The sequence below is a fragment of the Rattus norvegicus genome, chromosome 5, assembly GCF_021556685.1.
Source record: "Rattus norvegicus strain SHRSP/BbbUtx chromosome 5, alternate assembly SHRSP_T2T, whole genome shotgun sequence".
In the NCBI taxonomy this organism is placed as follows: domain Eukaryota; kingdom Metazoa; phylum Chordata; class Mammalia; order Rodentia; family Muridae; genus Rattus; species Rattus norvegicus.
This window is the reverse complement of record NC_141538.1, coordinates 97,809,460-97,834,933: the sequence shown is the minus strand read 5'-3', so window position 1 is coordinate 97,834,933 and position 25,474 is coordinate 97,809,460. Positions and strand designations below refer to the sequence as shown.

Genomic DNA, 25,474 nt, shown 5'->3' with positions numbered 1-25,474 from the left:
AAAATAGAAATCTATACTACAGTAAAGTCAATCTTTCTAACAATTGCCCCTGAGAAAAGTGGATTCTACTTGGAGCAGAAAGAAATAGCATTCTTGTCTCTCACCTTGTTCTTTGATCCATTTTTTGTTGATTTAAATGGATCAAATGTCCAAAGGTGAGATGTGGAATTCAAAAAGTTTTAAAAGAAAACCTGGAGAAAGCCTTCAAGATAGAGGCTGACTAAAGACTTTCTGATATGACTGCTTTTTTCTCAGGGAATAAGGCTAACAATTGATTTTTAAAAAGATAAGGAGCTTGTGAAGTTAAAATGCTTCTGCACATCAGGGGTAACAATAGAGAAGGGGAGTCGAATCTATAGATTAAGGGAAAATATTTGCAACCTATACATCTAACAGAAGATTATATCTAGAAAAATCAAAAGCCCTGCAAAAATAAAAATGGAATCAAACAATCTGATGAGTAAATGAGCTACAGAAATAGCCACAGTTACTGGTAAATGAAATGTTCAATTTCCATAACTGTCAGAGGAACAAAAAAAAACTATATTCTATGTACACAATGTAGCATTTTCCTGTTAAGAAAAGTAAATTATAAGATTTACAGGTAAATGTATAGAACAGGAAAAACATCCTAACTAAGATAACTCAAATCTCAAATATATATTTTCCTTATATGTGTATGTCATCTTTTTAAAATTATTTTATTTATTTACATTGCTGTTGTTTTCCCCCTCTTGGTACTCCCACACCAGGTTCCTCATCTAATTCCTCCTCCCCCTTCCCTCGAGGGGGTGCTCCCCTTTTCTAGACCTCCTTTCCCCGGGACCTCAAGTCTCTCAAGGATTAAGTGCACCTTCTCCCACTGTGGCATGACCAGGACAACCTCTGCTTTTTTTGTGCCGGGGCCTCAGACGGACCATTTTATGCTCCTGATTAGTGGATCTGTCTCTGGGAGACTGCTGGTTTTCGTAAGGGGTCACAGGGTCAAGAGAATAAATGGATATCATCTTTTAAGTCATTAACATGAAAAATAAAATTCATATAAACATGGAGATTTAGTATCATCTACAGAATGGTGGTGAGTCACACAATTAAGGGACTATAGAATACATAGTTATTCTATAGAGACAAGATGGGAATATAAATGGAAAGGAAAGGACAATGGAAGAATTGGGTTAAGGTAAGAATATGGGGTGGGAAAATTGACTAATAAAGGCCATTTGAAAAAACATATGAAAGTTTACTATTGTAGATGTTTCCGTATAATGTGTGTGTGTATACACTATATAATATGTATGTATCTCCAAATAGAGTCTCCAAATTATAGTTGAAAAAATTCTCTAACTTCATATCTCTTTGCACCACATGAAACCTTCAGTTTCATCTAGCTAAATCAGTGACCAGAATAGCCCCATAGAAATTCATATATATATATATATATATATATATATATATATATATATATTTCATGTTTAAAGAATAAATAGATCCTTCTGTGAATATCTCAATTGTATACTAATCCACATTTCATAACTTATATTATTCAATTTTTTGTATTATATCTTGCTGCAAATTTATTCAGTATTTTTGATAATATAATATGCCAGCATTTGTCTTACATAAAAGCTCTTTATGATGACTATTAAAAAAATAAAACTGCATTGCATTTGATGTCAGTAATAATGGCAGTCATGAATGGTGTCAGATGAGAATGAGCACACAGGGAATTCATGTTCCTGTAATTCTGGGGTGAAGGGAAGCACATATGGACTGCGGTGTTAGTGGGCATGGGACTGGTACAAAAGGCCAGTGAAACATAAGGCTCAGAAAATTATAAATTATATTTACTGAGAATATATAAAATCAGAATAAGGATATAAATCAAAAATTACTGGTATTTAAAATATTTAAAATGTATATCTAACATAGATATGAGACATTAAAGGGAGGCCAGGGTGAAGAAGGTTTTATATAATCCTATTTTTGTTTCTTTTCAAAATATAAATATCACTTGTAAAAATTGAGAAGCTAGCAGCATTTACTGTCAACTAAATTTATTTCCTGCAACAATTGTCCCTGTGTTACAATTACAATTTTAATATAAGTATCACTTTTATCATATATTGGGCAATAACCAAAATTTGTCTTCAACTTTTATAAAAATATTATCATGTTGATACTAACCATAACATATACTATATTTTTATTTGTGAGTAAATATTGAATTTGAAATGTTTAATACATTTTGATATATTCCAATACATTTTGGCAATTATTATTTCAGTATATTACTTTTATTAATTGATGCACGCAGATCATCTTTTTAATCATATATAAATGATAACACTATTAATCAGTTATCAAGTGTGGATATGTACCTCTGCTTATGCTCACAAAATAAATATTTATTAAATTTAAAACAGGGAAATATTATAGTCAGTAAATATATTTTAGAGAAAATATACATTTTTTTTATTAACTTGAGTATTTCTTATATACATTTCGAATGTTATTCCCTTTCCCGGTTTCCGGGCAAACATCCCCCTCCCCCTCCCCTTCCTTATGGGTGTTCCCCTCCCAACCCTCCCCACATTGCCGCCCACCCCCATAGACTAGTTCACTGGGGGTTCAGTCTTGGCAGAACCCAGGGCTTCCCCTTCCACTGGTGCTCTTACTAGGATATTCATTGCTACATATGGGGTCAGAGTCTAGGGTCAGTCCATGTATAGTCTTTAGGTAGTGGCTTAGTCCCTGGAAGCTCTGGTTGCTTGGTATTGTTGTACTTTTGGGGTCTCGAGCCCCTTCAAGCTCTTCCAGTTCTTTCTCTGATTCCTTCAACAGGGGACCTATTCTCAGTTCAGTGGTTTGCTGCTGGCATTCGCCTCTGTATTTGCTGTATTCTGGCTGTGTCTCTCAGGAGAGATCTACATCCGGCTCCTGTCGGTCTGCACTTCTTTGCTTCATCCATCTTGTCTAATTGGGTGGCTGTATATGTATGGGCCACATGTGGGGCAGGCTCTGAATGGGTGTTCCTTCAGTCTCTGTTTTAATCTTTGCCTCTCCCTTCCCTGCCAAGGGTATTCTTTTTCCTCATTTAAAGAAGGAGTGAAGCATTCACATTTTGATCATCCGTCTTGAGTTTCGTTTGTTCTAGGGATCTAGGGTAATTCAAGCATTTGGGCTAATAGCCACTTATCAAGGAGTGCATACCATGTATGTCTTTCTGTGATTGGGTTAGCTCACTCAGGATGATATTTTCCAGTTCCAACCATTTGCCTACGAATTTCATAAACTCGTTGTTTTTGATAGCTGAGTAATATTCCATTGTGTAGATGTACCACATTTTCTGTATCCATTCCTCTGTTGAAGGGCATCTGGGTTCTTTCCATTTTCTGGCTATTATAAATAAGGCTGTGATGAACATAGTGGAGCACGTGTCTCTTTTATATGTTGAGGCATCTTTTGGGTATATGCCCAAGAGAGGTATAGCTGGATCCTCAGGCAGTTCAATGTCCAATTTTCTGAGGAACCTCCAGACTGATTTCCAGAATGGTTTTACCAGTCTGCAATCCCACCAACAATGGAGGAGTGTTCCTCTTTCTCCACATCCTCGCCAGCATCTGCTGTCACCTGAGTTTTTGATCTTAGCCATTCTCACTGGTGTGAGGTGAAATCTCAGGGTTGTTTTGATTTGCATTTCCCTTATGACTAAAGATGTTGAACATTTCTTTAGGTGTTTCTCAGCCATTCGGCATTCCTCAGCTGTGAATTCTTTGTTTAGCTCTGAACCCCATTTTTTAATAGGGTTATTTGTTTCCCTACGGTCTAACTTCTTGAGTTCTTTGTATATTTTGGATATAAGGCATCTATCTGTTGTAGGATTGGTAAAGATCTTTTCCCAATCTGTTGGTTGCCGTTTTGTCCTAACCACAGTGTCCTTTGCCTTACAGAAGCTTTGCAGTTTTATGAGATCCCATTTGTCGATTCTTGATCTTAGAGCATAAGCTATTGGTGTTTTGTTCAGGAAATTTTTTCCAGTGCCTATGTGTTCCAGATGCTTCCCTAATTTTTCTTCTATTAGTTTGAGTGTGTCTGGTTTGATGTGGAGGTCCTTGATCCACTTGGACTTAAGCTTTGTACAGGGTGATAAGGATGGATCGATCTGCATTCTTCTACATGTTGCACTCCAGTTGAACCAGCACCATTTGCTGAAAATGCTATCTTTTTTCCATTGGATGGTTTTGGCTCCTTTGTCAAAAATCAAGTGACCATAGGTGTGTGGGTTCATTTCTGGGTCTTCAATTCTATTCCATTGGTCTATCTGTCTGTCTCTGTACCAATACCATGCAGTTTTTATCACTATTGCTCTGTAATACTGCTTGAGTTCAGGGATAGTGATTCCCCCTGAAGTCCTTTTATTGTTGAGGATAGCTTTAGCTATCCTGGGTTTTTTGTTATTCCAGATGAATTTGCAAATTGTTCTGTCTAACTCTTTGAAGAATTGGATTGGAATTTTGATGGGGATTGCATTGAATCTGTAGATTGCTTTTGGTAAAATGGCCATTTTTACTATATTAATCCTGCCAATCCATGAGCATGGGAGATCTTTCCATCTTCTGAGGTCTTCTTCAATTTCTTTCCTCAGTGTCTTGAAGTTCTTATTGTACAGATCTTTTACTTGCTTGGTTAAAGTCACACCGAGGTACTTTATATTATTTGGGTCTATTATGAAGGGTGTCGTTTCCCTAATTTCTTTCTCGGCTTGTTTCTCTTTTGTATAGAGGAAGGCAACTGATTTATTTGAGTTAATTTTATACCCAGCCACTTTGCTGAAGTTGTTTATCAGCTTTAGTAGTTCTCTGGTGGAACTTTTGGGATCACTTAAATATACTATCATGTCATCTGCAAATAGTGATATTTTGACCTCTTCTTTTCCGATCTGTATCCCCTTGATCTCCTTTTGTTGTCTGATTGCTCTGGCTAGAACTTCAAGAAGTATATTGAATAAGTAGGGAGAGAGTGGGCAGCCTTGTCTAGTCCCTGATTTTAGTGAGATTGCTTCAAGTTTCTCTCCATTTAGTTTAATGTTAGCAACTGGTTTGCTGTATATGGCTTTTACTATGTTTAGGTATGGGCCTTGAATTCCTATTCTTTCCAGGACTTTTATCATGAAGGGGTGTTGAATTTTGTCAAATGCTTTCTCAGCATCTAATGAAATGATCATGTGGTTCTGTTCTTTCAGTTTGTTTATATAATGGATCACGTTGATGGTTTTCCGTATATTAAACCATCCCTGCATGCCTGGGATGAAGCCTACTTGATCATGGTGGATGATTGTTTTGATGTGCTCTTGAATTCGGTTTGCCAGAATTTTATTGAGTATTTTTGCGTCGATATTCATAAGGGAAATTGGTCTGAAGTTCTCTTTCTTTGTTGTGTCTTTGTGTGGTTTAGGTATAAGAGTAATTGTGGCTTCGTAGAAGGAATTCGGTAGGGCTCCCTCTGTTTCAATTTTGTGGAATAGTTTGGATAATATTGGTATGAGGTCTTCTATGAAGGTTTGATAGAATTCTGCACTAAACCCGTCTGGACCTGGGCTCTTTTTGGTTGGGAGACCTTTAATGACTGCTTCTATTTCCTTAGGAGTTATGGGGTTGTTTAACTGGTTTATCTGTTCCTGATTTAACTTCGATACCTGGTATCTGTCTAGGAAATTGTCCATTTCCTGAAGATTTTCAAATTTTGTTGAATATAGGTTTTTATAGTAAGATCTGATGTTTTTTGAATTTCCTTTGAATCTGTAATTATGTCTCCTTTTCATTTCTGATTTTGTTAATTTGGACGCACTCTCTGTGTCCTCTCGTTAGTCTGGCTAAGGGTTTATCTATCTTGTTGATTTTCTCAAAGAACCAACTTTTGGTTCTGTTGATTCTTTCTATGGTCCTTTTTGTTTCTACTTGGTTGATTTCAGCTCTGAGTTTGATTATTTCCTGCCTTCTACTCCTCCTGGGTGTATTTGCTTCTTTGTGTTCTAGAGCTTTTAGGTGTGCTGTCAAGCTGCTGACATATGTATGCTCTTTCCTGTTTCTTTCTGCAGGCACTCAGCGCTATGAGTTTTCCTCTTAGCACAGCTTTCATTGTGTCCCATAGTTTGAGTATGTTGTACCTTCATTTTCATTAAATTCTAAAAAGTCTTTAATTTCTTTCTTTATTTCTTCCTTGACCAGGTTATCATTGAGTAGAGCATTGTTCAATTTCCACGTATATGTGGGCATTCTTCCCTTACTGTTATTGAAGACCAGTTTTAGGCCGTGGTGGTCCGATAGCACGCATGGGATTATTTCTATCTTTCTGTACCTGTTGAGGCCCGTTTTTTGACCAATTATATGGTCAATTTTGGAGAGAGTACCATGAGGAGCTGAGAAGAAGGTATATCCTTTTGCTTTAGGATAGAATGTTCTATAAATATCCGTTAAGTCCATTTGGCTCATGACTTCTCTTAGTCTGTCTACATCACTGTTTAATTTCTGTTTCCATGATCTGTCCATTGATGAGAGTGGGGTGTTGAAATCTCCCACTATTATTGTGTGAGGTGCAATGTGTGTTTTGAGTTTTAGTAAGGTTTCTTTTAAGTATGTAGGTGCCCTTGTATTTGGGGCATAGATATTTAGGATGGAGAGTTCATCTTGGTGGATTTTTCCTTTGATGAATATGAAGTGTCCTTCCTTATCTTTTTTGATGACTTTTAGTTGGAAATTGATTTTATTTGATATTAGAATGGCTACTCCAGCTTGCTTCTTCTGACCATTTGCTTGGAAAGTTGTTTTCCAGCCTTTCATTCTGAGGTAGTGTCTGTCTTTGTCTCTGAGGTGTGTTTCCTGTAGGCAGCAGAATGCAGGGTCCTCGTTGCGTATTCAGTTTGTTAATCTATGTCTATTTATTGGGGAGTTGAGGCCATTGCTATTGAGAGATATTAAGGAATAGTGATTATTGTTTCCCTTTATATTCATATTTGGATGTGAGGTTATGTTTGTGTGCTCTCATTCTCTTTGTTTTGTTGCCAAGACAATTAGTTTCTTGCTTCTTCTAGGGTATAGCTTGCCTCCTTATGTTGGGCTTTACCATTTATTATCCTTTGTAGTGCTGGATTTGTAGAAAGATATTGTGTAAATTTGGTTTTGTCATGGAATATCTTGGTTTCTCCATCAATGTTAATTGAGAGTTTTGCTGGATACAGTAACCTGGGCTGGCATTTGTGTTCTCTTAGGGTCTGTATGACATCAGTCCAGGATCTTCTGGCCTTCATAGTTTCTGGCGAGAAGTCTGGTGTGATTCTGATAGGTCTGCCTTTATATGTTACTTGACCTTTTTCCCTTACTGCTTTTAATATTCTTTCTTTATTTTGTGCGTTTGGTGTTTTGACAATTATGTGACGGGAGGTGTTTCTTTTCTGGTCCAATCTATTTGGAGTTCTGTAGGCTTCTTGTATGTCTATGGGTATCTTTTTTTTTAGGTTAGGTAAGTTTTCTTCTATGATTTTGTTGAAGATATTTACTGGTCCTTTGAGCTGGGAGTCTTCACTCTCTTCTATGCCTATTATCCTTAGGTTTGATCTTCTCATTGAGTCCTGGATTTCCTGTATGTTTTGGACCAGTAGCTTTTTCCGCTTTACATTATCTTTGACAGTTGAGTCAATGATTTCTATGGAATCTTCTGCTCCTGAGATTCTCTCTTCCATCTCTTGTATTCTGTTGGTGAAGCTTGTATCTACAGCTCCTTGTCTCTTCTTTTGGTTTTCTATATCCAGGGTTGTTTCCATGTGTTCTTTCTTGATTGCTTCTATTTCCATTTTTAATTCCTTCAATTGTTTGATTGTGTTTTCCTGGAATTCTTTCAGGGATTTTTGCGATTCTTTCAGGCATTTTTGCGATTCCTCTCTGTAGGCTTCTACTTGTTCTCTAAGGGAGTTCTTCATGTCTTTCTTGAAGTCCTCCAGCATCATGATCAAAAATGATTTTGGAACGAGATCTTGCTTTTCTGGTGTGTTTGGATATTCCATGTTTGTTTTAATGGGAGAATTTGGCTCCGATGGTGCCATGTAGTCTTGGTTTCTGTTGCTTGGGTTCCTGCGCTTGCCTCTCGCCATCAGATTATCTCTAGTGTTACTTTGTTATGCTATTTCTGACAGTGGCTAGACTGTCCTATAAGCCTGTGTGTCAGGAGTGCTGTAGACCTGTTTTCCTCTCTTTCAGTCTTTAATGGGGACAGAGTGTTCTGCTTTCGGGCGTGTAGGTTTTCCTCTCTACAGGTCTTCAGCTGTTCCTGTGGGCCTGTGTCTTGAGTTCACCAGGCAGCTTTCTTGCAGCAGAAAATTTGGTCTTACCTGTGGTCCCGAGGCTCAGGTTCGCTCATGGGGTGCTGCCCAGGGGCTCTCTGCAGAGGCAGCAACCAGGAAGACCTGTGCCGCCCCTTCCGGGAGCTTCAGTGCACCAGGGTTCCAGATGGTCTTTGGCTTTTTCCTCTGGCGTCCGAGATGTGTGTGCAGGGAGCAGTCTCTTCTGGTTTCCCAGGCTTGTCTGCCTCTCTGCAGGTTTAGCTCTCCCTCCCACGGGATTTGGGTGCAGAGAACTGTTTATCCGGTCTGTTTCCTTCAGGGTCCGGCGGTGTCTCTGACAGGGGTCCTGCCTCTCCTGGGCCCTCCCCCACGGGAGCCCAGAGGCCTTATACAGTTTCCCCTTGGGCCAGGGATGTGGGCAGGGGTGAGCAGTGTTGGTGGTCTCTTCCGCTCTGCAGCCTCAGGAGTGCCCACTTGTCCAGGCGGTTGGGTCTCTCTCTCACTGGGTCTGGGAGCAGAGAGCTGCTGCGGGCCGGGATCCGCGGGTGTGGGACTTCCGGTAAACACAGAACGTGCCCGGTCCTAGAGAAATTCTGCTTCCGTGTGTCCCAAGCTCACCAGGCAGCTTTCTTGCAGCAGAAAATTTGGTCTTACCTGTGGTCCAGAGGCTCAGGTTCGCTCGTGGGGTGCTGCCCAGGGGCTCTCTGCAGCGGCAGCCGAAAATATACATCTTAAGTGGTTTTTCCTGTCCAATCAAAGATTATTTTCTTTAGTAAGTTTATAATACTTACTAAAATTTATGAAGGAATTTATTATAGGTACAATACTACATCAAATAAAGATTGCTAAAATTAAAAATAAAGAACAATATACATTAGAATATTGAATTTTTCACTTTCAGATATTAATGTTGAGTCTGTCTTCAGATTATTAAAAATTTTAATGAAAATCTAGTTTTGTTATATTTTGTTAAATTTTGTAGTATGGATATTATTTGCATATATATATTCTAATACAAGATATGTTCAGTAATCAGAATCTTCCACTGACTGATGGTTGCCTTTTCAATTTCTGAATGCATGAATCATTTTGTATTAAAGTCATAGAAATGCTGAAATTTCCATGCTAAATCTAAATGTTCACAATTGTTAGAATGATGACTTAGAAATATGATTAATGTGTCCTCATTCCACAAAATTAAAAAATGATTATTATAGATAAGAATTAACAAAAGTGTACTTGTTATCTGTCACAAAAGACAAGGGCACATTCATGATGTGGACAGGAGTCAATATCAATGGATGGTTGCAGGATGGAATGCATATGAAGTTCGTGCTAATTACTTTATGAAGCAGATTGAGGCTTCAGTTTGTTTGTGCAAGGAAGACTACCTACTGTCAAGCAATCAAGCACTACCCACTTTAATTGCAATTTATTCCAAGAAGCACAATCTATTGATTCCAGCATACACTTCTGTCACAGCAGTATCATTATTTGACTTTGTTTTAAGAGCTTCAAAAGGTTAGAAACTTAGAGAGCACTGTGCAAGAAGCCATTAAAAAGTCGAGCTGTTAGCACTCACTGCCTGAATGGCCACTGTGTAGAAAATTAGATTCCAGGATGAAGAAATAATATTACTTATGAACTCACTGGCAACTAGTGTTTTCCTATAACAACTATTACTTAATAAGTATAAAGTAGAAACAAAAGCAGGAAGATAAGTATAATTACCTGCTTTTTACAAGTAACTAGTTGTTTAAGATATTAATTTCTCAGGATACCATTGAAATGGGAAAAGTCATCCAATTGACTCCAAAGCATATTCTAAACACCTTGCACTAGATTTTTACACTAAACCTTCCTTGGTGTGGCAGTAATCTGGACATATTTACTGAGGTTGAAATTGATATATAGTACATTCACATGAAAACTATACAAAATCTGATTGCTAAGCAACCAAACATCAATTTTACCCACTTTCATTTATTCCACAATGTAACTTTTGAATGAAAGGACACATTTTCTTCTGTATACATTGGAGTGGTAGAAGTTCATTAAGAAAGCTTCAGTTTAGAAAAATCAAAAACAAAACAAAAGCCAAACAGTTTGCACAATACCTAGTAAGATAACTCTTGTAGTTTCTAAGACTCTTCTATTCAGAGAATACATGGGTTATATTTTGTGAAAACATGCACACACACACACACACACACACACACACACACACACGCACACACACAATCCCAAATAGGGCTAAGTAAGTGACTGACTACCAGGGATGCAAAAATTCTTCTATTAGCAGCTCAAGTAGCAAGGCAGACATGAGAAAAAACATGTGAGACTGAATATTTTGCCTCATTCATAGTTGATAGAAATATATGTTTTTATATTTTATATTTGAATAAATTTTCATTCATAGAATAAATAAATGGATTTATTTAATAACCTCAAAAGAACATGAACATAGTATTATGTCCTCATTTTTGCAGGTGAAGAAATGAAGAGTCAAAGAAGTAAAGGAGGACCTATCTCAAAATCACGTAACTAGTAAGTCATATCGGCAGATCAATTAAATTTTCTTCCTTTTGAATTCTCTATATAAAATGATAGTTTTCATTTTGGAATAAAATAGCAGTTCTCATTCCCTGTTCCATTTGTGCAGCAGCCCTAATTTTATACAATTTGTAGGGTTTCTTGCTATTTGCTATATTCCTTTTAGAATTAATGATTTAGTTGAAGAGATAGTGTAACACAACAGAGACATTAACATCTGATTGAGAACTTTCTGTCCCGTGATCTTAGGGAAATTACCCTCATTTAATTTTCATAAAATAGTGTAAGAAAGGTTATTTACTTCTGTCAATGCAGATAAACCAAGGCCTTAAGATGATTGTTGGTTTGTACAGATATTTAATGTCAAAAGTACATTATAGCTTTTCATCTCTAAGACATCAAAGATGTTGTATTTGCTGTTGTTGATTTTTGGATATGGGAAACAATGACAAAAGTGGTAATCATTGAAATTATGTAGCCTATTGGATTATAACTATCTGTTGTGGGACAAATATCAAGATACTGAAGTAGGGAATTAAAGATTACTTGAGTTGATACTCTACATGCTCTAAGACTTCTATGCTTTTGTTTTGTCCCCCAAGTAGCAAATTTGAAAGCTTTTTGCAGTAAAGAGCATGGATGCAATTATATCTGTACACAGGCACAGAAATATTGGGAATACATGTGCATTCTGTCATGAGCAGAGACTGACAAGTTGCCAAGTTAAGTAGAGGGAACATTCCAAAAGGAAAATCTTTTATTGACCTCAGATACCGTGAAAGAATTGCTTTAAAGAAACAATTGTCATTTTGAGCTGCACAAGAGATAGGTATGTGTAGTTGGATGAAATCAATTTCTTTTGAGAAAAAGACAAAGGTTGAAGCATAGAGGTAGAGAAAATGGAAAGATTGTGTTAATGGCGACCAGACTAAGTGACGACTGTGATGAGGAAGTGAGTGATGCTTTATCAAAATAGTTTAACTGAGGCTTATTAAGAAAACCCTTTTAACCCATTAAATGTGTTGAAGATGTATTATTTTGCTGTTTTTATGCTTTTAAAGTAATAATAATAGCCATTCCTATAGAAAAATTGCTGTGAATACTAAAGTGTGAGCATCAATGCTTATGATTTAGTAATCTGAGGGGTCAAAGTAAAGTTTTTAACTTTGGTTTGTTAAGTAACAGGGCATGCATCGCAGAATAAAGTACAATTGCTCAGATTTCTTTTATTTTTTTAGGATTTATTATTGTTCATGTATGTGAGTGTATTTGAAAGAGAGTTGCCATATAATTGTGGAGCTGCCTTATGGAAGCTAGAGGTATGTCAGATCTACTGGATCTCGACTTCTGACATTAGACAGGTCTACACAACACATTCACATCTTTACAAACAGCAACCAGTATCCTTAAAACTGAGCACACATTCCTTCCAGCCTTCCGCAGAGTCCCTTAGTAATTTTAAGGAGAACAAATACCAATTTCCTTTCTAATTGTTCTTTACACATATCTGTTATATTAATAAATGATGTGATTGTGCCCTACCAGTCTATCTTGGAATATGCTATATGAGGTGAAAATAGGCATATTACATTAATTACATTCTTTTTGGAATATTATTTCTCCCTAAAGAAGTTTTTAGAAGAGAATAAACACCTTTAGTTATAGGAGATCTCTATCTGAAATGTGTACTTTGGAAAAAGAGAACAATAAGAAACAATAAGAAGCACTTGCTTAATTTGTGCCATAGTTTCAAACTAAAATCATATGAAGTTTTAATCTAAATAACTTTGTTGGGGTAACAAAGAAACTACATCCACAAAATATCTTTTCTTAAATAAAAATTATTTAGCACTGAAAGCAAAATCCGACTGCTTGGTTGTAACATGCAGAAAAGGACATGTAGGTTAGCCCCTGCACTGGCTGGTTATATGGCAACTTGACAGAAGCTAGCGCCATGGGAGAGGGTAAAACCTTCACAAGCCCAAAGTGTTGGAAAGTCTGTAGGATATTTTTCTTAATTAGAGATTGATGGAGGAGGGTCCAGTCCATTGTCCATAGGGCCATCCTTGATCAGGTGGGTCCTGGTAATATAAGAGAGTATTCTGAGCAAGCTTGGTAAGTTCCTAGCCTGCTTGCATTTCTGCTCTGACTTCCTTTGATAAACAATGTTATGAAAACCAAACTGAATAAACCCCATTCTCCCCAAGTTGCTTTGACCATGATGTTTCATCTCAGCAATACTAACCCTAACTTAGTCCTTAACACCTGGGTACTCAATGCAACACAACTTTTTCTACTACTTCCTATGGGATTTTTATTCATTAATAATGACAGTGTCTTGATATTTCCTAATTGTGATCTTGAAGTGAATGAAAGAAATTTGGAACAAGCCACCCCCACTCCTAACATAGCCCTGGTGTTCTTTATAGCTCAGTAAAACTATATAAATTGTAGTGTTAACATTGTATTGTTTTTATTTTATTAATTTTAGTTTTTGAAATTGGCTATAATATAGGCCAAGCTGGTCTCTACTTAGCCCATAGACAAGACTGACCTTGAAAATTTTTGATCATTTTGCTACTTGAGTGCAGAGATTATAGCCTTGAAATATCAGACCTGGCCTCTTTTTACTGAATCATATATATAACCTCAATTTACCCTATGTATTTTTTAAATAATATATATGTATATTATATTTCAAATCTCATATATTCTTCTCCACATGTACAGAGTCTCTCTATAAAATACCTCACTTACCATCGAAAATGTTGTCAATATTCAATGAATATTAACAGTTCTTCTCTTTTAAGGAAGCAGCATTTTGATGTAGGGGCTAGTTAAGCAAGTTTTATATATAAATCTGGTATTTTATTTATTCAGGACCATAATGAGAAGGTGAGTGTGGGCTTAAGGTAGAAAAGGAAGACATTACAACTTTTATCTACAGCTGTAATAAAATTCAAATAGTCCAATCTTGTGAAAATGTGAAGTGAATACTCTGTAACATTGTGTTTAACTGACACCTAACATGGACATTGGTGGATATTATTAATTTGTTACTGAAAGAGGGTTTTTTTTTTTTTGGTCTATTTCATTCTTTTATTCGTAAAAGTATTGCCAGTGAAAGGTTATGATGAAATAGATAAAATTCTGAAATTAAATTTCAGTCAGCTGTCTCAAAAAAATCATTCCTCGACATGCTTAAATATCACTGTTCCACACGAGTTGAGTGTGTGCAGGAACTCAGGTGTACCATTGACTCATTCTACATTTCTCTCTCTGACTTTGGTGTGCACAGAAAGAACCATTGGTGTTCCATCCTGGTCTTCTCTTTATAATTCTTCTTTGGTTCCTGGATTCAAATGGGATGAGGTCCATGTGAAAAAAGATAAAAAGTAATCATGTCTTTTTAATACTGACAGGGAAACGAGATAGTTATAGTTTTCCCAGCAGATACGTAGTGAATTTTCCACTGTTATATTATTTACAAGGATGAGCTTGTTGAAAATACATCTTAAGACGAAAGCTATCTTTATACTGTTGAAGATACTTTGCTTCATGGAACCATAGCTTAGATTCTGGAAAAAACATAATATAGTTGAAAATGTGTGTCTAGTACTTTTATACAATGGCCCTTGAACAGCATTGCAAGTGTTTCTATGCCTCAATGCTGTCTATACGCTATGCTCAGATCTCTTCTAAGCACGAAACAATGAAGATTATGTTTTTGATAAATATGTTTATGAAGTCGTTTTTACGTGTATTTTTATTTTTGTTTTAGTAAAATGTCTGAAAATAGGAATAATGGAACGTACGTGTTATCTCAACATTCTGAAAATGTAAATGTGACAAATCAGATTCCAATGCCAGTCTAAAAGATACAGTGAGATACTGTCTTATTAAATAACTTGACAAGTATTATCTCACTGAATATTATTTTAATCATATCTACAACTCTTATTTTACTGAATTTCTCATATTTTATTGAAAAAAATGAAATTATGGACAAATAAACAATTTTTGGTAAATGTAGAATCTTGGTAGCAAAATTTCCACAAATTAAAAGTTTACAAATTTGGGCACTGGAGAGATATGTCAACAATTAAGAGCAGAGGCTGTTTTTTCCAAATACACAAGCGCAGTCTACATATCCCCACATTCTTTCATACATAATTGTAATATCATTTCCAGGAGATCTGACACATTGTTCTGGACTTCATCACCAACTTGGCACACAAAAAGACATGTAGTCAAACACTCATACACATAATGCTTCTTTTTAAGTGAATATTCTAAATTTTATGAGAACATATTTATTAATATAATCCATGTAAATTTTATATTAAGATGGATATTAGGACCAAAGACATAATTTAGAACTTACATTGTTTACTTTCTGTTGCTGTTTTAACCATTATAACCAAAGCTACTTAGAGAGGAAAATGTTTATTTTCGCTAACACCTCCTCACCGACGGAGGTCAGAGGCGAAACTGCAGGCATATATTAACCTAGAGACAGAACCTGAAGCGCTGTCCACAGAAGAATGGTACTTACATACTTGTTGTGTAGAGCTTGCTCAGCCAACTTTCTTATAAAAATGAGAAAGACATGATGAAATGTAGCAGTACTCATAGTGGGTGGTGCCCTCTCTTACCAATCATTGGTCAATAGAATGCTCTAAAGACTTGCTTACATGTCAATATGATGAGGGCATTTTTTATTACTTTTATGGTTTTACATTCCACTCATTGCTCCCTCCGGGTCTGTGCTCCCCCAGTTCCACATCCCATTCCTCCTCCCCCTGTCTCCAAAAACATGTCCCCACTCCCACTCCACCCGCATGGAGGCTTGCCCTTCCCTGGGGCCTCAAGTCTTTTGAGGGTTAGGTGCTTCTTCTCTCGCTGAGGCTAGACCAGGCAGTACTCTGCTATTTATGCGTTGGGGGCCTCAGACCAGCTAGTGTATGCTGCCTGGTGGGTGGTTCAGTGTCTAAGAGAAATCAGAGATCCAGGTTAGTTGAAAGTGCTAGTCTTCCTATGGGGTCACCATGATGAGGGTATTTTTAAAATTGAAGTTCCCTCTTTCCAAATTCCTGAAGGTAGTAAAGTTAACAAAAACTAACTAGATAAGAACTATATATAAATCCGTATAGGTACCAACCTTTAGAAGGTAAATTTTGCCCTGTTGAACCATTTATCTGTATCTATTTTCTTGACTGTCTGGCTGTCTATGTACTTATTTATGACCTAACTCCCTACACATCTGCTATTATCTATCTAATTTTGCTACCAATCTATATATTCTAGATCACCAAAGAAAATTTTCATTCAATTTTATTGCTGTCATAATTAAGTTCATTTGTCTACATGCCATAAAGATATTTTATATCAAAAGAGTTAGTATTGTTGTCTTTCCTTACTTAAATTAAACCAAGTCAGACCACCAAATACTACAATTATGAAACTGGAAAAAGGAAGAAGACAGTGTGACTCAGTACTCTGTGTAAGTACAGTATTTGCTGACGGTGCGTCTGCAAGCCAGTTTCTGGCAGGATACATCTGATGATTCTTAGCTTAGTATTCTCTATTCAAAATCTCCTCACTGTTATCTCTCCTCATTGTACACTTAAAAATACTACACTTCTGTGTCTATAGCAGTGTGCTTAATCCTTACTTCCCAGTTCACGAACTTGAAGTATAGCCCTTGTATATCTCACAAATGTAACACTAGGTTCATTTACCATTTTTCTGTGTGGCCTTGTTTTCTTGTTACAGGTACAGTTCTGAACATTTCTTGTCCTGTCATTATTTGATGACTTTTCCTCACGTTCAATCAATGATAAAGAATGCCCCTGCTTCTCTTTCTTTTTTTCACTTGGCTCATAAACTAACAGCTTTCTATATTACACTTACTCTTCTCAGAGGTTATAGCACCCATTCTTGCTGATCCATTCTTTTCTATGTTACATTCCTAACTGGATATGAACTTAGGCCAGTGACATCTAAGCAAATATATATGTCTGGTTCCATAGCCCATGGAAACCTCCTGCATATGATCTGCCATACATTTTCCATAGTGTGACTATTTGAGAAAACAGACAATGTTTGCTTTCTAAGGTCTCTTTTTAATTCCCTTTCTCTGACTACACAGTAATATTCCAGTTTTAGGATATAATCTGTGTTTTCACCTGATTTTAGCTAACTACCAGCTTGCACACTTTAGTTCATGAATGACCTATCTTTTTTGAGAACCTAGAATAAAATAAAGTGTGTAATATTACCTTTAGTAATTTTAAGAAACATCAAACTATCTTCCAAAGATAATATTTAATATTTACTCTGATGAATAATAAATAAGAGTCCTTGTTGCTACATATTCTTTATTGAAGCTTGTGCTTTAATTGTTATGAGGGATTTTTTTATTATTTTTATTTTTATAAAATATTTTATTTTTGAGGATATTACACATCCTAAAACATAATTTGAACAAATGTACCTGCACTTCCTTTTCCTTACTTCTCTTACAATGTCCACTACTTTTCCTAGTGAATTTCAGAATTTCTAAATTTTTAAACCCCATCATGATCTTAGATATGTTTCTAAGTTTTTAAATCATTTTAATTTTTTATTTATTTTATACAGTGTAGTTTAATCATAATCCTTTCTATAACACATCTCCTCTCAAAGCTCCCTCCTATCTTCCCAACTTCATCTTTTTTTCCCTCTTTTCTAACAAAAGAGAACAGAGTAGGCTACAAAAAAAAAGAGTCAATTTGTCTAATCTGAGTGTGGGCCTGTCCTATGGTTGCTATAGCCAGTTCCACCCCATTGAGGGAAATGTGTTTTTCCTCTCCCAGTAGCAATCAGGGGCAAATATATTCCTGGATAGAGGTGATACATTATGCCAACTTTTTGTCTTCTTTTTAGTTGTATATCTGCCTTGAGTGTGTGCAACAAGTCTTCTGGCATAGTTCCTGTGAGTTCATATGTTCATCAGTCTTGTCATGTTTAGAAACTGATCCTTCCCTGAAGTTATCCACAAAGTCATACTCTTATAATCTTCCACCTTCTTTCCTCATAGATCCCTAGGCCTTGGGAGGAGGGATTTGAATAAGACATCTGACTTATGGCTGAGTGCTCCAAATTCTCTCAAGCCCTGTATTTGCCCAGTGGTGGATCACTGCATTAATTACCATCTACTTCAAGAAGAATCTTCCCCGCACCCTTAGGCATTTTAGACATTATGATAGAGCAATTTTATGAAGAACGTGATCTTAACCATGCGATATCTTCCTATCCTTGAACAGGAATTATCACTACAATTATTATTTTCCATTGGGATAATCAGAGATTCATAGTTTATGTTTTTATTCTGCTCATGTAATGCTTACACATATAGTTAGGTTGTATACTGATGCATACTTTGTTTTTACGGTAAGTTAACTTTGTTTTTTTATTTTATATAATGGTGTTTGACTTGTTTTCTGGGTTTGCACCCCAAAACCTTGTCCTGATTGCTTATCAGCCTCTGGAGCTTCACTGTTATTGTTGAGAATATTCCTTTACATTTTGACAGAGACGCTTTACTCCCCTAAAGTAAACACGGCTCTACTTATTACTTTCTTTAATTCATTATTAAAATTTTATTTCATTAGCAAGTACTACCAGCATTATTAGAATGGAGTGGTGAGTAAGAACAAAGCCCCATGACTTATGATATTAGAAGAAGTGTACTAGCTCATAACCATTAAGTGTTCTATTAGTTACATATTTCTTTGAATATTTATTATTTATGCATTTCTATAGTTTTCTCATATGCTTTCTGTGTATACCAGAGGGCCATTTAATTGTTCTTCCTTAGTAGTTAATATGATGGAGGAAATCAAATAATAAAGTTTGATTTAGTATTATTAATCAACCCATAGACTTATTTTAATAGTCTTATCTTCTAATAAAGTTGAAGAACTATGCTCATGTCTCTCTCTGTCTTAAGTTTATCAGCACTCTGAGTATAATTCATTCTTAATGCCTTGACTTTATCACAGCATTACCCTAAGTAATATTTGCAGGAATCCTCTTGTAAACTTTATGGAATCGTTAATATCATTTTGCATGTTCAGAATTAAAATAATGACAATTTACAATCATCTTGATTAGAATTTTGCAGGTGGAAAGCAGTTTCTTTAAAGAAAAGCATAGATAACAATAACCTGAGATAGTTTAAATGTTACAGAGCTGTCCAGTCTCAGTCAAACAGAAATGTGCAGAAGTCCTTCCACAACTCTGCTACCCAAAGGTCTAAACAAACAAAACAAACAAACAAACAAAAAAAAACGACAAACAATAGCAACAAAAACCCAACCAACTAAATAACAAAGAAACAAACAAAAAACAGTGGTGCAGGCTTTGATAAACATATTTGGAATAGCAGAACACTTAGCAATAAGTGACATAATCCAATATAGATTTGGAATGAAAAGTGAAATTGCAATTTTCAAGGACAGTATAAGCTAGAGACTAATAATTTCATTAATATTTTTTCAGTGAATAAAAGTGAGCTTCTCCTCAGCCTCTTAGTTGGTCCATAAAAATAGCACACCTTAATTATGTAGCTTAAGTTTAAAATTGCCTAATAAGAGTTTACCCTTTTAAATGGAAATAAACTGCTTTTCTCACCTCGCCATATCACACACAAGCTCCCAAAATAGGGCATTAGAAAAGAGTAGATTCTACTTTATCACGGACCCCAATTAAGTGGCTGAAGGTGTCGCTTTCTCTGTCATTTTCAGAAACAATGGTATCATTAAATTGCTGAAATTGTAGAGTCAGCAGGAAGCAGTGCAAAGAGCTGCCAAAGGGGGAACAAAATATGAACAGCACAGCTTCTTTGATGTCTTCCTGACCTGCTTCCCAGTGTCTACTGCTGAACAAGCTATAAACAAAATGGGAGGGAGCAGTGCGAAGGCTGGTGTGGAACCGACATAGCCTCACCCTGCCAAGAAGAGCTGAGCTCAGTGCCTTCCCCCACTTGAAGCCTCAGGCAAACTGCACTAACTAACCACTGCTTCAAAACACACCTCCCATTACACCGTGGTTCCTCTCCAATTGTTGTTCTTTGATAGAACACCACCTCCTTCCCCTGAAACAAAACTGTTTACGTATTCCTTCAACAAAAGCAGCTGAACTCCTTCTACCTTGTTATAGGCACAATCCTAGGCATTTAAAGGAATTCTAGGAATAAAAGCACTATCAAATCCTCCTGTTTAGTTACTTGATAATGGTAGTAAAAAAAATAGCAAATAAGTAGACAAGATTAATCTTTTACTATATAATACATTAAAATCATATGTAGAGATGGGAAAATAAATCAATAGTTAAGAGAGTTACAACTTAAATTGTGCAGCAAAAGATTTAGTAGGAAACACTTTATGCTTTAGGAAAAGGCAGGTTTCAGCATCCCCAATCTGCCCTCTAGCCCCTTGTGTTAGCTGTGCAAGATTGGGACATGTATTTATTTCTCTGATGTAGATCTCTCTTGTGGGAGAAGACACTGAGCACAGCTCTTCCTGGCAGGGTGAGGCTACCTTGGTTCCACACCAGCCGTTGCACCACTCCCTCCCATTTCGTTTTATAGCTTGTTCAACCGTAGTACCTATTGGATCATCTTTGCTGAAAGACTTGTATCTGTGTTTCAGAAGAGTAAAACTATGTAATAAAATTGCATGGATTCCCTTGATATTATATTTTGTTAGTTTTTTAAGTCCTATATTTTGTTTTTATTTATGGGATAAAATCTGATATCTTATTTTGATTTTCACCAGATTTAGGCATGTTTCCTTACTAGTTGAACAATCAATGGCTTTGGATATCCAAATCCACAAAGTCCTTTCACCCTGCCACCCAGAAAATAGTACCCATCTCATTTAGAAATTTCAGTTTTAAAGCTCAGAGTTAGTTCTTCCATGTTGAATAATCTGAGTTTATGATCGGAGGCATGAAGATGACATTTACTGTTCAGAACTACTGTATGTACAGTCGGGACTTTGACACAAAGCCTCACCGATCACTATTAAATCCCAACTCTTTGTTCCTGAACTTTTAAGAATATTAACATGCTTTGAAACATTCTATTATGACATTGCATGTAAAACCCACCTAATCTTTGGAGACTTTTATGACCATATTGATACTTTCCCCCAGTAGAACATCATAGTCCATTGAGCATGACAATACTACAATTTTAAAAGAAGCTTTCCAACAGGGAAAAATCTACTTTAATGTGAAATAAAATCACATAGTATATGGTATGTCTTGCTCTCAAGATGATTTAAATGTAAAATTTACCTCTCAGAATCAAGGAAATGTACGGTTCACTCTTTATGTTTGCTTTGTTATTTTTCTATTTTGCTTCTAAGCAGGCAATTCCCAGAAACTAAAGAATTATTTATATTCATCTCTTCATCTAGTTACTGCTTGGAACATTGGCAGAACTCAATAAATATTCTCTCAGTGGTTTTAAGAACAATTACACAATGCTTTGAATTAAAAGAATAGATAGGCATAAGTTTTAAGCAAAACTCAATAAAAAGGGGATTTTAATCTTTCAACTACACTTTTTCCTAAGTTAAAATTATACTAAGATGCTAAAAGATTCATAAATAAAATTTAAGATCTCATTATGAGTGCTCACACAATTTGAAAGCGTGGTTTCTCATATATAGAATGAGTTATGTATTTTTCTGTTGTTGTAATAAAATATCATGACCAAAGGAAACTTATGAAAGAAAGAACTTATTTTGTCTTACATTTCTAGAGAGATAAGGGTCCGTCTGGCAGGTGGCACCCAAAACAGGAAACCAAAAGACCATACTCAACACCAAACATGAAGCAAAATTTTCAAACTAGAAGGTGAATGAGACTATAAACACTCATTTCATACCATCTTTTATGAAATTCCTTGTTAATGGCTCTCCCTCTCAAAGGTTCCATGAACTTACAAAGGAACCTGACCAACCAACGGGGGACCATGATTACAAACACATTAACTGTGGGAAACATTCTCTTTCAAGCCATCATATCTCTGCTTCAAAAATGTCTCACACTCAGGAAGACAATTTAGGAAGAGGGTGGATTATGCTAGAACTTCTCAGTGACCACTTTCATGAGAATTGACAAGCCTCTGTTAATAGCCATCAGAGCAGATTCTTAGATCCATCATGTAACCTGGAGCCGAAGGCATTGTCATGTGTGTCTGGCTAATCCTAACCTAGCAGTTTTCATTTCAGACACAGTTTAATACTTGCTAATAGAAACAGAGTTTCTATGATAATATAACATAAAAGATTCATTTTAAGAGTAGGGTATTACAGGAATGAGAACTACATGGCGATGATAGCTCATATGAGGTCTTGATTTGAATATGGTGCTATGCAGTGGCTGAGATCAGGTGCAAAACTGAAACAAGGGCAATTGTAAGGATGGAGTAAAGCTCAGGTTCAATTCACCACCAACACTCATAGCACATCTTCCTGCATACAGTATATTGGCTCTTCCCTAGGAGTGCTGAAAGCAAAAAAGTGAGAAAAAGTTTAAGAAATTATTTGTCCTAGTTTTGTCCTATACCATAAAGTAATTCAGCAGGATATGAGCATGTAAGTTTTGTATGAAACTAAAAACTTACAACTGACATTTACACTTGAGAGTAAAAGTGACTACTGCTTGACACTTGTTAAGTCATATTAAAATTTTCTTGTGACCAAAGCTGACCGGAAACCATATTATATTATATTATATTATATTATATTATATTATTTGTACATTATTGAGAATATGTGGAGATTCAGCAAGTTGAAAAACCACCACAAAAACAAACACCTAAGAGAACACCATGGAGAAATATGTCACGAGATACTTTAAAAGATGGTTTTCCATTAATAATATAATGTTTTTCAGGTTTTAGATAATCCATTCTGAGAAAATATGCACCCAATCTGTCAATCAATAAATATGATTGTAATTATAAAGTTCCTAATTTCCTTATAAAACCTAAGATCTGGAAAGCACAGCCAAGTCATGCATGGATATGTGGGAAAACTCACTGTTAACCTTTCTTCCAGTAGATCTATCAATATGAGCTTTTGACATTCACTTACTGGATTAAGGAAGATGACTGATGTCCACCTCTGCCTTCTACCTTTAAGCACACACATATACATATATACAAACACACAAACACACATGTACACACATATACACAAACACACACACACGTAGGTCTCATAATTACTTAGGAGTTCATTGTTTTCCTACTTCTTGAAGGGCTTGTTTAATCTAAATACCACTGTCCTTTGGTTGGTGTTGATTTAATGGTAAGATACAATTTTTAGGAAAAATGTTTTATATCAGAAAATATAAAGCTCTTTCTTTTAATAAAGTAGATCTAGATAGAGGCAAAAGAATTTTGTAATAAATCTTCGAGAACTGTGGATGATGACAGTAAGTTTGATGTTTTAAGGACGTGAGAGTAGTTTTGAAAAATATCAAAGAGTTGACACATGTCAGTACAGGAGGCCCAGGGGCCCAGCACAGTCATTAAAGTACACTCAACTGACAACTCTGGTGCAAGTTCACACTCTAGAAACTCATTGGCTGACAAAATACACCAGAAAATGATCAATTACCTTAGTGTACTTCCTTGGGAAATTTGGAAAAGGGAGTTTCCATAGCACCTCTGGAAAATTCCTGCAATTTGTGCAATGAAATTATTTTTTTCTCCTTCAAAATTTTCTAAGAAAAGTTTTAAGATATGTGGACTTCATGAAGTAATGTCTGTAAAGCGAAAGAATTCCAAATAAATTGTTGTCATGAACCAGAAAAATTGTTCATGTTTGCTTATTTTCAGTGCTTAATGAAGTTTCTAGTAGACAAACAGTTAATTATTCATTCAAGTTAGCAAATGTTATTTGCAGGTACTGTCAATTCTACAATTACAAACCATAGTCTGGTGTGCTAACATTCCTAGCAAAGTGCCTACTGCTGATTCTGATCCCCTAGTTCTTTTGTATTCCGAACATATTTTACACTCAAAGAAAGGTCATTGAATTAGATGGCTCATCTTTCTACATTCGTGATCATAAATGGCAAATTATCTAAGATGTATTGCAAAATGAAGGCAAACAAAATAACTTAATGGATCATTATAGCATGTGTGCTTCTATTTATAATTGATAGAAATACAATAACATAAATGTTCATATTGAAACAAAGGAGTTTTATTTTACGATGATAGAACTCATTTGTAGATAATTTTCTTATACTTCTCTGTATTTGCTAAGCTTTCAAAAACTGTTGTTTACTAAATTTACAATTCATATGCCAATAAACCAAAATGGATGGTAATTCGCAAGAGAATGTGGGAATCGACTATACATCTTGTTACAACATGAATAGAAACACTGTCATTCTATACTGAAAGGATTTCTCTAATGCACACTTAATGTCTCTTAATTGTTAGTATTTGGTCCATAATGGGAAATAAATTCCACAAAGAATATTTGACTTTCATAAACCAGGATCATGGTTGAACAAACATTCTTAGATATGAAAACAATACAATGTCAAACTATTTGTTTGTGAACTAAGCGGATCAGAAGCATCAATGAGCACTTTGCTAGGAACATATTCACACCAGACAATCTACTACTTGTTGTTGCAGAGTTTTCACTACCTGCAAATAATAACAATTTGGGGACTTGACTTCAATGTAACATTTCATTCATTTTCAATATTTGTGTTTCAAACGTTCATAATATTATAGTATACTGAACAACGTTTAATTAGTAAATAAAATTTTATTTGTAAAAGGACACTAATTTAATGTTTTAAAAATTAAATGGATAAGTCTCTATGTATATAATTATGTGCTGAAAATAACTTTGTCAGCACATGGGACCCTTACTTGTACATGAGAATTTTATCTAAATTATGTGGCACTTTTTAATTAAGGAACAAAAAATTTATCAAGATTGCAACTTTCTTTATTTGAACTAATATTTTTGACAGGTATCACAGTAAAATTATGTTTTATTTTACAGATTTGATTGTTTTCTTGTAGGTTTATTGATGAATAAGCTCATGTAAAATGTCTTATTCACCAGATGTAAGTGTTACCTCAGAAGCTTTATGATGTGCAAACTCACTTTCTTGGCTCTCTCTGAACTCCAGCTGGCTGGTTCAACTCAGCTGTTCTGGCTCAAACTACTCTCTAAGCTGACTGATTCAAAATGGCTTCTCTTGGCTTCTCACTGAATTGCTTTACTTGGCCTTAAACTAACTCTGGCAATGCAGTCTAATCTGGCTCCTTTACAGCATTCTCTGGTTTGTTCTCTCTTCACCTGCCACCTGTCTCTATAAAACTGTGCCAGTAAAACTCCCTCTCTCTGCAAAAACTGAACTGAAGTTTACAACACTGTCTACACTGTACTCACGGCTTGGACTACACATTGACTGACTCCCTGTTCTGCCCTTAGTTTCTCTCAAGTGTACTCTTCCCATGAGATTTGGGTATATCCTATCTATGACTCACTC

The 25,474-nt window shown here is 35.8% G+C and overlaps 1 protein-coding gene across 1 annotated transcript in view; it reads left to right on the top strand.

Moving 5' to 3' along the window:
• The window catches only part of Ptprd (protein tyrosine phosphatase, receptor type, D), a 2,326,896-nt gene that overhangs the window by 270,456 nt on the left and 2,030,966 nt on the right, over positions 1-25,474 (top strand). The window contains 1 exon segment of the mRNA NM_001427220.1: positions 10,825-10,882. The gene's annotated coding sequence lies outside the window, so the exon portion shown is untranslated.